We start from the raw sequence: 14,579 nt of genomic DNA, 5'->3' as shown, positions 1-14,579 counted from the left end.
ATCTCCTCTCCAGAATGCCCAGGCCCACATGATTGGTGATCTGCCAGTGTCAAGTTAATGTAACACGTGCAACCAGCTTCTTCCCAACCATCTCTAATATAATAAGCTTTGTTTGAAAATACTTTCCCAAAAGATAATCATGTATTTTGTTGGCTCTATAGTGCATCAATATCAGATCGGATTGGCATCAGTTTTTCTATTCCTATATTTCCATAGCACACTTAAAACATGCTTGCTAGCAGAATAGGACAGCAACTACAATGCATCCTCTGAACTTCCTGTTCTCCTATCTCTCACTTTACAAAGTGAAATATTAAGTCGTGTGAACTATGTCAGGTTCACGTCTAAGCTGAAACATGGCATTATGTGCTTCAATAAAGCTACCTTGAATTTTCCCTAATTTCATGCCCAGTCCCTTGTTTTGTCTGTTGCTGAGGAGTAGAGACACTGTTGACCGATGGCACTTGGACTGTCTTTTCACTTTGTGACTTTTCATTTCTCTACAGGTAAAGTGTAATGTCTCAGTTTAAAAAAAATATATATTATTCCAGTTTTCCTTTTGAATCCCCTAATTGTATCAACCTCAGTTCCCCTTTGCAGCATTATGATCTGAAAGGAAGAATGCTATTCTGAATTTGCCAAATCCATCGTCATCTATCATTATCAAACATTGTAATAAAAATAAATATACAAACTAATATCTATCTATAAATATATATATATATATATATTATATAAAACCAATATGTAATTTAGTGATATTCATAAAGTATATTCTTAAGCATTAAATGTACAGCTGGGTACCCAATCCCATGCTCTAGTCTAGGCCAATAAAAACTGTTTTTCTTATTAACAGTTCAAAGGGAAATTTCTCAGAGTTTCAGATGACTCATTCCCTGATAAAATATTTCTAGTCCAGTAGTGATAACGTGCTTTGATTAGTATGTAAAAGATGGGACAGTTCTCAAGAATCGGTGAGTCATTCGAGCATGGACGAGATTATTGTATGCACAAGGTTTACTTGAGCATCGACAGCTGGACTGGTCACGTGTAACAGTTCCAGAGTCCAGAAAGTTTCAAGTGCTATATTTTATTGACTTTGTCAGATTCCATACTTTGCAATGTATTTCATGTGCTCTATGATACCTTTTTAATAACAGTGTGTGATTGAACAATCTGAATGTGTACATACGTTACTGTTAACTTAATATTTCAAATAGTAAGCACCCTTTTTTATTTTTTTTTCAAGTTCTTACCAGATAGTGAGTTTCCGATTAAAGGAACACTCCACTGCACCTCCCCCCCTCCCCCCCCCCCCAAAAAAAAATCACTTTTTAATAGATATACCTCCGAAAAAATACATGCATGACATTTTCATGCATGTAATCATCGAGGGTATATTATAAAAGAACTTTCAATGGCTGCAGATCATATGAACTACATCCTTTGCCAGCCCTCCTATTTTTTCTCAGACGAGACTAATAGCACACGGTTGCCTCTGCTCTGAGGCCCAGAGGAGCTGGTCTGAGTTCTGAGTGAGAGGAGGCAAGCACAAGCAGGACCTTCTTTAATGTTAATTTGACCCTGGGTAAGCATTTGCTTTGTCCCCTTTGACCACGCCCCCCCCCCCCCCCCTGCACCACCCCCAGATATATAGACTTACATATTCAGATTCACAGAATGGCACTTATACAGATACAAAAACTGACACACACAGATACACAGGGACAGATACTGACACACATGCAGATACAAAGCGACACAGATACACATACAGACACACATGCAGACACACAATTCACATATAGACACACAGATAGATACACATACAGACACACAGATAGATACACATACAGACACACAGATAGATACACATACAGACACACAGATGTACACATCACGTGTGTGGGGACTGGTCCAACTGGTGAAGCAAAGCGAAATGTTGACTGTTTCGTTTTACGGTTTATCTACCATACATGGTATTGCAACAGTGATCTTGTCTTACATGTTATCTAAAATAAACCACTAAAGTTCCTTGCCATCAGGGTTATTCACTAAAATCCGAATTCAAACTGAGTTTCAAATTCAAAATAAAAGTAGTTTAGCTGGAAACGTTCTCTGAATCTGCTATGCTTCCGGGTTTGACGACTTTGTCCGTATATTGGAAATGAATTAATTAATACCAGTGTGAATTCTCATTTTAACTAATAACACTGCAAGTGTTTTCATTCATTTGTTTTATTAATTTGCAACCACTTGATAATGTTATATCCTTTTGATTTCCATGTTGATAATGGGTATAAAAAAATAAAAATTCACATAAAATGTATGAATGTAAATTTTTCAAAATAAGAAATTTTCTTCTGCTCTAAATATATATTGCACAATGTTAACATATTGACTCAACACTTTATTTTTCATCCCCTGAGGCAATACCCCTTGTTATATGTCAAGGTTGATATACCCCAAGTGCATACAAACCTAAAGCACAGGGTGTCCTATACTAAATAGAGTAAATCTATTACCAGTTCCTAGAGTGGCCGGGTGATTCTTGGTCTGAGAATTAGACAATAGTATAAGCACAAACAGGCCAAATGCAAGAAATACCAGGACCATGACAGGTCAAAGAGAACTGATTACAATTCTCTTAACTAGCCCGATATTATTTTTTTTCCTTTAGACCTGCATCAATAATGATGCCAATATACTGTGTCAATACACAAAGGATGGTGCAGAGAAGGTATCTGAAATGTGACATTATGGATGGACTCTTCATATTTGGCCTTTTTGAAAAAAATAACCAATCTATTTGGGTTTTACCTGTTGAGACTTATTCATTGGACAAGACTCCACAGGTTAATGATGAATGAATCGATTCATTCCAGTATGGAGTAAAAAGCATTTAATTGGATACGTCTGCATGAAGTGCAAATGAGCAAATCTTGGTGATAGAAATGGTATGGCCGCTATGTTTTTTCATGGCCTCTGCCTTCTTTGTGTAATAAAATCGTTGTCAAAGTCTCCCAAATCAAAGGTTTTAACATCTTCTGGTACTCCTCTGATACAGAGGTTATTCCTCCGAGCCCCATCTTGCATATCACTCAATTTCAGTTTAAGCAAGCATACCTCTCTTTTTATGGAAATGTGCACATCAGTCATTGATGGTAACTCAGTTCTAATATCAACAGACAGGGACTTGATATCAGGCTTGATGGTCCTTCCTAAAATTGGTGAGCAAACTGAGCATTTGTGTGATGTCCTCAGCAGAGGATTTAATAGCGCTAAGTCTATTAACACCTACAATTTCTCATACTCCAAATTCTATTAGCATAGCCAATTTTGTTACTTGCAACACTACTCATATTTTTGGCTATCTTCCAACAAACTGATACATCACATTCCTCAGTCTAATAACTACATTGTTTTTCTTTTCAACCTTTTTTTCCCCCTTCAGAAAGCATCCAAACTGGGTACTTAGTACTGTTTTGTGTGTGTGTGTGTGTGTGTGTGTGTGTGTGTGGTTTTTGTTTTTTTTCAGGGGGGGAGGGAAGGTTTGGGGGCTTTCCATGAAAAGTAAGATCTTCCTCATTTATTTCCCTAGTGTCCCACATCTGTAAGCACCAGGGAGCTGTCCCAGGGCAGCACAGTGCAAGTGCATCATTAGATGTGCTAGTCCTGTGCAGGAAGCACAATGCAGAGAGCACTTTAGCAGTTGGGAGGTATGCTCTATATAGACATTGTAGTGAGTGTTTTTCTTTTAGGTACTTCTAAATTTCAGGTAACAGTGCACATGACCTTTGTTATGTTACCAATTTTGCTAGTTAAATTTTGTTATGGTGCTTATTTATTATTGATTAAATAAAAATCATTATTTTATGTTGCTCATACACATGCGACTATACAAAAATCTAACTTGAATTAAAAATGAAGCTTAATATGATATTCTCTTTTAATAACACATCCACTTGGAAGTTATTTGCTTGTACAAGTCATTAAGTCAAAGGAGATGCTTGTTCTACCTGTGCTCACATTTTTGGTTATATGTTAAAAACAAACAAATATGTTTTCAAGTAATTTCGCAGTATCTTTTGTGAGTTGCAGTATTTTCTAATGATAATTATAGTAAACATAGTTTGGTGTTATAAGTACAGAGATAAACAATTAAAAATCACAAGACAATTTAGCCATTTTACAGAAAAAAGGAAAAGGTATTTGCTTGTACAAGTCATCAAGTCAAAGGAGATGCTTGTTCTACCTGTGCTCACATTTTTGGTTATATGTTAAAAACAAACAAACAAACATGTTTTCAAGTAATTTCGCAGTATCTTTGGTGAGTTGCAGTATTTTCTAATGATAATTATAGTGAACATAGTTTGGTGTTATAAGTACAGAGATAAACAATTAAAAATCACAAGACAATTTAGCCATTTTACAGAAAATAAGAAAAATCAAGAATATTTTCAAGACTAACAAGGACTTTGAAATGTTAATAGAAGAGCAATGGTGTTCTAGTAAACATGCACACTGAGCTAAAAATAATTATCAAGTTAATTTTATAATATAGTTATCTTACGAGGTGTGTCGGGAAAGTATCCAGACATGTAATATGAAAAATAGATATATTTATTGAAGAAAATACAAGAAACATTGTGCATAGGACAATAATGCCTCAATCCCCTTTAACTCCTTAAGGACCAAACTTCTGGAATAAAAGGGAATCATGACATGTCACACATGTCATGTGTCCTTAAGGGGTTAAAGTAGGAACTTTGGGACCTTAGGCAGTGGTCCCAGCATTTCTTCCCCTGTTCAAACACTATGCAAAATCCTTTGTTGGGAATCACCATCAGCTACCCCGTCGTATTTATCTAAATCTCATCGACGTACTGAAATCTCTTCCATTTCAAAGCTGATTTAGTTTAGGGAAAAGCCAGAAGTCACAGCTTGCCAAATCTTCTCAACCATCTTTGAAGTGATTGTGCCACATTTTTATTTGAGCTGGACTCATGGCATTGTCCCAGAAAGCCTTCTGAATCATCCGAATAGTTTCTGCAGAGGAATGTTCAAGCTTAACGCAATATTTGATGCAGAGTCATTGCTCTAGTTGCTCAGTCATTTTGCATGCACACGGTAGACATGCTGACTAGTACAGTAAAGTTGTCATTTCGTTTAGGGTTCGGCTTTTTCAGCTGCTTTTTCAGCGGGAGTTTCACTTGTTGATATCTTGCATTCTGTGGACTGGTCTCGGGAGACCACATTTTAGACTTTCTATTTCTGTCCTGCTTTTAATGCTGTTTTTTCTTTTCCTCCTCAGCATTGAAATATGAAGCCACTAGAGTTAGTATAATCTACAATTCCCTACCACCATGTCTTTTACAAATAGCAGATCCATTTCGCTGACAACATAAAAAAGCAAGTACCAGTGAGGGCAGTAAGACCTATTAAAATGGCAAGACGGCCCATAATAGCCTAAGTAATGGTCACTTGATATAAAACGTAAACTGGCTTAGCATTATGAATGCCTGAGTATGCATTCTCCTTTAGTCTTAATTTTACTGAACTTTTAAGCCAACAAAATTAACATTTGTATTGGGTGGGTGAAAAACAAGTATGGATTTAAAGTGGGGAACTTTGGCAAATCAAAGCTGAAATGTAATTCTCTGCTATTTCTGTGATTTTATATTAATACCTCACTTCCATTGCTTTAAATCCACACTTGTTTTTCACCCACCCAATACAAATGTTAATTTTGTCGGCTTACAATTCCAGTCAAATTTTAGTCGACTAGCATTTTTGAGATTATCGACTAAAATTAGAACAATTCAGATGACTGAAACTAAAATGGCTTTTTAGTTAAAAGACTATGACTAAAACTAAATTGAGATTTGTCGCCAAAATTAACACTGCACAGAGGGGCTATGGAAGGGGCAAAAGAGACAGACCAGCGCTTGGGAGAGAGACACCTACACGGTCTGGTAGGACAAAATGAAACACAGAGTGGCTGGGGAAGGGGCAAAAGAGACAGACCAGCGCTTGGGAGAGAGACACCTACACGGTCTGGTAGGACAAAATGAAACACAGAGTGGCTGGGGAAGGGGCAAAAGAGACAGACCAGCGCTTGGGAGAGAGGCACCTACACGGTCTGGTAGGACAAAATGAGACACAGAGGGGCTGGGGAAGGGGCAAAAGAGACAGACCAGCGCTTCGGAGAGAGACACCTAGACGGTCTGGTAGGATAAAATAAGACACAGAGGGGCTGGGGAAGTGGCAAAAGAGACAGATAGATGCTTGGACTAAACCCATTAGATTTTAGTTGTGTTGACTGAAATCTACTGGAGATTTAGTCGACTAAAACTAGACTAAAAAAACGATGTATACAAAAATGGCTTTTCAGTTAAAAGATTATGACTAAAACTTAATTGAAATGTGTAGCCAAACTTAACACCAATCCTAGCGACAAGTTCGCTGAAGGACTGGCAACTATTTAATTTGGAAAGTTAATTTAAATAACCCACTGTGCAATCATTCCAGTCCACCTTTCAAACCCCAAGCCCCTAAAATGCAGTTGCATAAATCTTTATCTATCTCAAATCAACACTGCTGTCAATATAATCATGGGTGATAATGCAGAGGTCGTAACATGAAGCTGTGCTTGCCAGAACCACCTCACTTGGAGCTTACTGTGGCTGCCTCAATAGAGACATTGGAAATTTATCTCCACCCAATGGCAAATACTAAGCAAACCGGGGTGAGTCTTATTATAGATAAATATGTACCGTATATATTCGAGTATAAGCCGAGTTTTTCAGCACATTTTTTGTGCTGAAAAACCCCAACTCGGCTTATACTCGAGTCAATGTCGGTATTATGGCAATTTACATTGCCATAATACAGACAGGGGGCTGTGGGGGCTGTGGGGGCTGCAGAGCGGTTACTTACCTCTCCTGCAGCTCCTGTCAGCTCCCTTCTCCTCCGCGGCGGTGCGTTCAGCACCTCTGTCAGCTCCCAGTGTAAGTCTCGCGAGAGCCGCGGGGTCATAGTGCGGCTCTCGCGAGACTTACAGTGTGAGCTGACAGAGAAGCTGCACGGACCGGCGCGGAGGAGGAGGGAGCTGACAGGAGCTGCAGGTAAGTGCTCTCCGCCAGCCCACCCTCCCCCCCACACTGAACTGCCAATGCCACTGGACCACCAGGGAATGAGAGCCCCCCCTCCCTGCCATGTATCAAGCAGGGGGGGGGGGGGACAAAAAAAAATAAATAAAATAAAAAATAATAAAAAATAATAATAATTAAAAAAAATAATAATAAAAAATAATAATAATAAAACATGATTAAAATAATTTAAAAAAATAATAATACAATTGCCCACCCCCCACCAAGGCTCAGCTACACACACACACTGCACTCATACACACACACTACACTCATACACACACTGCACTCATACACACACACTGCACTCATACACACGCTGCACTCATACACATGCTGCACTCATACACATGCTTCACTCATACACATGCTGCATTCATACATACACACATATCATTCATACACACGCTGCACTCATATACACACACTGCATTCATACACACAATGCACTCATACACACACACTGCATTCATACACACACTGCACTCATACACACGCTGCACTCATACACATGCTGCACTCATACACATGCTGCACTCATACACATGCTGCACTCATACACACACTGCACTCATGCACACACTGCATTCATACATACACACATATCATTCATACACACACTGCACTCATATACACACACACACTGCATTCATACATACACACACATCACTCATACACACACACACTGCATTCATACACACACTGCACTCATACACACACACTGCATTCATACACACACTGCATTCATACACACACTGCACTCATACACACACTGCACTCATATACACACACATCACTCATACACACACTGCACTCATATACACACACACTGCATTCATACATACACACACATCACTCATACACACACTGCACTCATACACACAAGCTGCACTCATACACACACTGCACTCATACACACACACTGCATTCATGCACACACTGCATTCATTATATACACACTGTAAATAAATATTCAATTAATATATTTTTTTTAGGATCTAATTTTATTTAGAAATTTACCAGTAGCTGCTGCATTTCCCACCCTAGTCTTATACTCGAGTCAATAAGTTTTCCCAGTTTTTTGGTGTAAAATTAGGGGCCTCGGCTTATATTCGGGTCGGCTTATACTCGAGTATATACGGTATATGTATATTGCTGGGAGCATTGTAATAATTCTAAAAATAAACTGGAAATTAGAGGTCAAGGAATGGGCCTGAATGAAAGGCAGAGAGAATGGGGGTGAATAAATAAGGAAAGGATTAAAGGGTAAATTACAACAAATTGACAATTAAGAACAATGATAATAAAATAGCGAGGAGGAAGAGGGTCATGGAGTTTGTAGCAAGGTAAAAAGTGCTAGGGATAATTCAGATGGAAAGGAGAATAGAAGAGGTGACACTGGAAGGGAGATGATTAAGAAGCAAGGGGCCTGGTGTAACAGAGAGTGAAATGGGGCTAGTAACAGGACTACTGTGAGAAATGAGAGGAGAATAGTGAGGAGAAAATTATCCTAAGTTTAACTCCTACACTGACATGCTCTAACTAACACATACATTGCATTCACCTACTAAACATCCACACAAACACACACCTGTATTTACATAAACAATGTGAATTTACACAAATTCATTCATGAGAAATAAATGTTAAATCATGACACTGTGTAATATTTTATGTGTTTTTGTTAGGTATTTACCTAAATTTAAGACCTGCTAAGGAACAGATGATGTTATTATGTTCTGATATGTAAAACCATAGAATTCAAAGAGGGTGTGCTTTCTTTTTCCCATGACTGTGATGTGGATTCTTTTCTGCTAACCAATAAGTTTGAATGACTATCTGTTCCTGTCCAAATTAAAAATAATAAAGTTGCGTGCACGCGGAAGTAAATTCACACTGAGACACAGGGTTCAGGTTAATGAAAGAACTTCGGAATGGTTTAATTAAAAAAATGAGTGCGCAGACCCTTTTAAAGGCATTATTACATCACTGAAGAATTCAAGATAACAACAAGTAAACATTATTAATTGGTTTAGGTGTTAAGTGGTTAGTTAAAATGCCCTCCCATCAAGAGGTGGTGACATTCTTGACACGGGAGTGGACACAGGATGTAGGTGCCATCTTGTTAGCACGAGGTGTCCACTCGATGGGAGGGGTGCATTTGCAGCAATTTTGAGTAGTTGGCATTATTAGTTTCAAAGCTTAATTTTCAAGGTTTTTTAGTAGATACACATTTTATTATTCAGCTGACACATACTTTATTGAGATCAACATGTCGCTCAACGGCCACAATGTTTCATTCTTGATGAACACATTGGTCCGCTGACGCACATTTCTCCCTGATAAAGTATTCTCTTATGCTGATTTCATAAATTCTATAATTCTACAACAACTGTATACTCTGCAAACTTACACATACGTGACTTAATGATGATACACTGACAGCATTGCACAATTCTTTTCTCACAATAAAAAACCCAACACCACAGCATTTACACATCCAATAAATTCACACACAAACACACTGAAGCTCCTAATAACTACATACACCCCTGTACTCACACACAGTAACCCTTTACGTACACCCCGATCATACACTGACCCTCCACACACATAAACATCTTCCTTTACACTCTGGCACTGTACAGACAAGTGTGTGAGAACAGACACACTGACCCTTCACACAGATCTACCTCTGCATTCATACATTGACATTCAGTCCTGCTGACATGAAGTGGGTGTAAATCAAAGTGCTGTTTATGCATATTTGCAGTGGAAAGTACCTTTTAGCAATGGTTAGAAGCTTAGGACTTAAGAGATTGAAAACCTTTCATACAGCTCTGGGGGCCTCCCCATGATTCAAGGTTCCTCACTCTCACGGTTTTTAAAAGACAGGGAGAAGAGAACACATATTTGAGCAATATACACTGACACACTAAGCTACGTTAGAGGTCAATTGCAAATTAACCCCTGCAAGGCTGAGAGAGCCAAGTGTTGTAAAATGAACCATGTTCTGCCTGTAGTAGAGAAGCAGAGACTGTCCATTATGAACCTGCCTATTAGGAAACTATGACACTAGAATACTGCAGGGCAGGTCTTATAGCACAAAACATGGACTGCATTAATGCAACTGTAAAGATATGTTCTATCGCTCATTGCATCAGTTTAACAGCTGGTTTACCCCATTCACCAACCAGTCTACCTTAAATGTCTACCAAACTGTTTTTTGATTATTGTTTTGGAGAGGAGGGTTGCCAACTTAAAACCCTGTATTCTTCTTTCTTTAATTATTGCAAACGCTTTTTAGATGACAACTTTAAACAAGGCTGAAATAACTATTCAATATTATTAAAGGGACATTCCAAACACTAAAACTTAGTCTAGTGGTAATAGTGCGATGCTAGACATAGAATTATAGTTTCCAAACCATCATAGTTTTGTACTTTTAAACCACCATAATTTTGTAATTTTAATCTTTATTTACATCTCTCAAACTCAATCCCCATCCTTGCTTTTATCATATAGGGAGGTCTAGTATCTCCAACAAGCCATTAAAAACTGAAGTCCGTCTCCTTCGCTTGAAGGAGTTGTGATATAAGTGCACATGTCTACACAGTCCCTGCAAGTAATCAATACTTACATGAACAGCATGAGCAGGCTATATTTACTCACACCATGCAAAGGCTTGGATGGTCTAAAGAACCATCCCCCATTGGAGTATTAAGTATTAAAGGAACACTACAGTCGCCAGAACAACTACAGCTTAATGTAGTTGTTCTAGAGTGTATAGTATGCAGGGCCGGACTGGCCCACCGGGATGCCGGGAAATTTCCCGGTGGGCCGTCGGCACCTGGGGCCGGGCAGGCAGGTGGCTCACCTGCGGCCGCAGAGGGAGCCTTCTGGTGGCCGCTGGGTGGGGAAGCTCTTCTGGCGGCCGCTGGGGGAGCAGGCTGTTCTGTCTCTGCCCCCCCTCCCTCGCATGCAGCTTAATGAGACCGGGGCCGGAATATGATGTCATATTCCAGCCCCGGTCTCTTTCTAGTGCGCGAGGGAGGGGGAGCAGAGACAGAACAGCCTGCTCCCCCAGCGGCCGCCAGAAGAGCTTCCCCAGCCAGCGGCCGCCAGAAGGGCTCCCTCTGCCAGAAGAGCCAGCTCCCCCATGGCCACCATCAGACTGAGCTCCCCCATGCGGCCGCCAGCACACAGGTAGAAATTGTGTGTCAGTGTGAGTGTGTGTGTGTCTGTGTCATGGTGTGTGTGTGTCTGTCTGTGTCATTGTGTGTGTCTGTCTGTGTCATGGTGTGTGTGTGTCTGTCTGTGTCATTGTGTGTGTGTGTGTCTGTCTGTGTCATGGTGTGTGTGTCTGTCTGTGTCATGGTGTGTGTGTCTGTCTGTGTCATTGTGTGTGTCTGTCTGTGTCATGGTGTGTGTGTCTGTCTGTGTCATGGTGTGTGTGTGTGTCTCTGTGTCATGGTGTGTGTGTGTCTCTGTGTCATGTTGTGTGTGTGTGTGTGTGTGTCTGTCTGTCTGTCATGGTATGTGTGTGTCTCTATCTGTCATGGTGTGTGTGCCTGTCTGTGTCATGCAATGTGTGTCTGTGTCATTGTGTGTGTCTGTCTGTGTCACGGTCTGCCTGTGTCATGGTGTGTGTGTGTGTCTGTCATGATGTGTGTGTGTGTCTCTGTGTCATGGTGTGTGTGTGTGTGTTTGTGTCACGGTCTGTCTGTGTCATGGTGTGTGTGTGTCTCTGTCTGTCATGATGTGTGTGTGTGTCTCTGTGTAATGGTGTGTGTGTGTCTGTCTGTCATGGTGTGTGTGTGTCTCTATCTGTCATGGTGTGTGTGCCTGTCTGTGTCATGCAATGTGTGTATGTGTCATTGTGTGTGTGTCTGTCTGTGTCACGGTCTGCCTGTGTCATGGTGTGTGTTTGTCATGGTGTGTGTGTGTGTGTGTCTGTCTGTGTCACGGTGTGTGTGTGTGTGTGTCTGTGTCACGGTCCCTCTGTGTCGTGGTGTGTATGTGTGTGTCTGTGTGTCATGGTGTGTGTGTCTGTCTGTGTCATGCAATGTGTGTCTGTGTCATTGTGTGTGTGTCTGTCTGTGTCACGGTCTGCCTGTGTCATGGTGTGTGTGTGTTTGTCATGGTGTGTGTGTGTGTCTGTCTGTGTCATGTAATGTGTGTCTGTCTATGTCATGGTGTGTGTGTCAGTGTCACAGTCTCTCTGTGTCACGGTGTGTGTGTGTCTGTGTGTCATGGTGTGTGTGTCTGTCTGTGTCATGTAATGTGTGTGTGTGTTTGTGTCACGGTCTGTCTGTGTTATGGTGTGTGTGTGTGTCTTTTTAAAGGTGTGCGTCTGTCATGGTATGTGTGTCTCTGTCATGGTGTGTGTGTGTATCTGTCTGTGTCATGGTGTGTCTGTCTGTCATGGTATGTCTGTGTTTCTGTCTGTGTCATGGTGTGTGTGTGTGTGTGTCACGGTCTGTCTGTGGCATGGTGTGTGTCTGTCATGGTGTGTGTGTGTGTGTGTATGTGTGTTTTTACTCACCTTTTTTTCCCCCACGTCGCGCTGGTCTCCCCTCGACTGGCCCTGCCTCTATGGCTGAGATCACCAAGCTTGATGATCTCAGCCAATCCGCACTGACACAGGAAGCACCTCTAGTGACCGTCTGAGTGTCTGTCACTAGGAAGCAATGTAAACACTGCCTTTTCTATAAAAAGTCAGTGTTTATATTGAAAAGCCTGCAGGGACAGGCTATAGACACCAGAACCACTACATTAAGCTTTGTGTGTGTGTGTGTGTGTGTGTGTGTGCGCGCCTGCTAGTGAGTGGGCTTGCTTGTGTGTGTGTGTGTGTGCCTTCTACTGAGTGAGCTTGTGTTTTTATGTCAATGACCTTATGTATGTCAGTGAGATTGTCTGTCTGTGAGGCTGTCTATCAATCAACTTGTGTCAGTGAGATTGTCTGTGTCTGCATGTGAGTATGCTTACTGTATAATTAAAAATTTTACTCTGAAAGGACCAATATTTTAGATTGGAAAAAGCTATATATATATATATATATATATATATATATATATATATATATATATATATATATATATATATTATTTTATTTATAAAATATTTTACCAGGAAAGATACATTGAGATTTCTCTCGTTTTCAAGTATGTCCTGGGTCCACAAATCATTGCATTGTTACAGTTAGTGTACAATAAAATACAAAATTAATATACAATATATACAACATTTAACATAGAACAGGTAGGAAAAATATAATCAACCATGACAGGTACATTCTGTTTTGAGGTATGTAGAGATGGATCTCTTAAAGGACTTTAAACTTAGGGAAGATTTTAATTTGTGCGGGAGGTCGTTCCACAAATGCGGTGCTCTGTAGGAGAAGGAGGATCGGGCTGCTTTCTTTTTATATTGAGGTAGACGAAGTAAAGTGTTGGTACTGGATCGGAGGTTGTAGGAAGTGGGAACAGCCGGGGAAAGCATTGCGTTCAGGTAGGGTGGGAGTTTCCCAGAAAAGCTCTTAAACACAAGGCTAGAAAGATGAAGGGTGCGTCTGGATTCCAGCGACAGCCAGTTTAGTTCTTTTAGCATGTCACAATGGTGGGTCCTGTAATTACATTGTAGCACAAATCGGCAGAACGAGTTATACAATGTGTTGAGTTTATTAATGTGGGATTGCGATGCAGATGCATATACTACATCCCCATAATCAATGATTGGCATCAGCATTTGCTGTACAATCTTTTCCTTTACTGAAGGGCTTAGGCAGGATTTGTTTCTGTACAGGGTGCAGGCCAAAAGATAGATTGGGGTCTAACATCATACCCAAGTATTTGAAAGAGTGGACTGCGGTCAGTGTACCATTTGAAATTGTTTTGATGGATAGGTGAGAATTGTGTAATTTGTGTAATTTAGGTACTGTTCCAAAGATCATTGTGACAGTTTTGTCAGTGTTCAGGAACAGTTTGTTTTTTGCGATCCACTTTTCAACCTCTGTAAACTGGTCTTGGAGCAAAGCATCAAGCTGCGGTAGATCGGAATTGCTCGCATAGATTACCGTGTCATCTGCGTACATGTGTACATTTGAGGATTTGCAGACATTAGGCAGATCATTTATAAATAATGAAAATAGTAGGGGGCCGAGAATGGAACCTTGGGGAACACCACACGTGACTGGGAGAGGGAGGGAGTCGCTGTCAGAAATGGACACATATTGCGAGCGTTCCGATACATACGATCGAAACCAGTTTAGCGAATGATCACCAATACCTGAGTTTTTGAGTTTGTGCAGTAGAATGTCGTGGTCTACTGTGTCAAAGGCCTTAGCAAAATCAAGGAAAATAGCTCCAGTTAGGTCTCCTTGTTCCATGCCAGTTTGGATGTCATTGCAAACTTTTAAGAGGGCAGTTG

This window comes from Pelobates fuscus, chromosome 10 (assembly GCF_036172605.1).
Source record: "Pelobates fuscus isolate aPelFus1 chromosome 10, aPelFus1.pri, whole genome shotgun sequence".
In the NCBI taxonomy this organism is placed as follows: Eukaryota; Metazoa; Chordata; class Amphibia; order Anura; family Pelobatidae; genus Pelobates; species Pelobates fuscus.
This window is presented reverse-complemented; position numbering follows the sequence as displayed.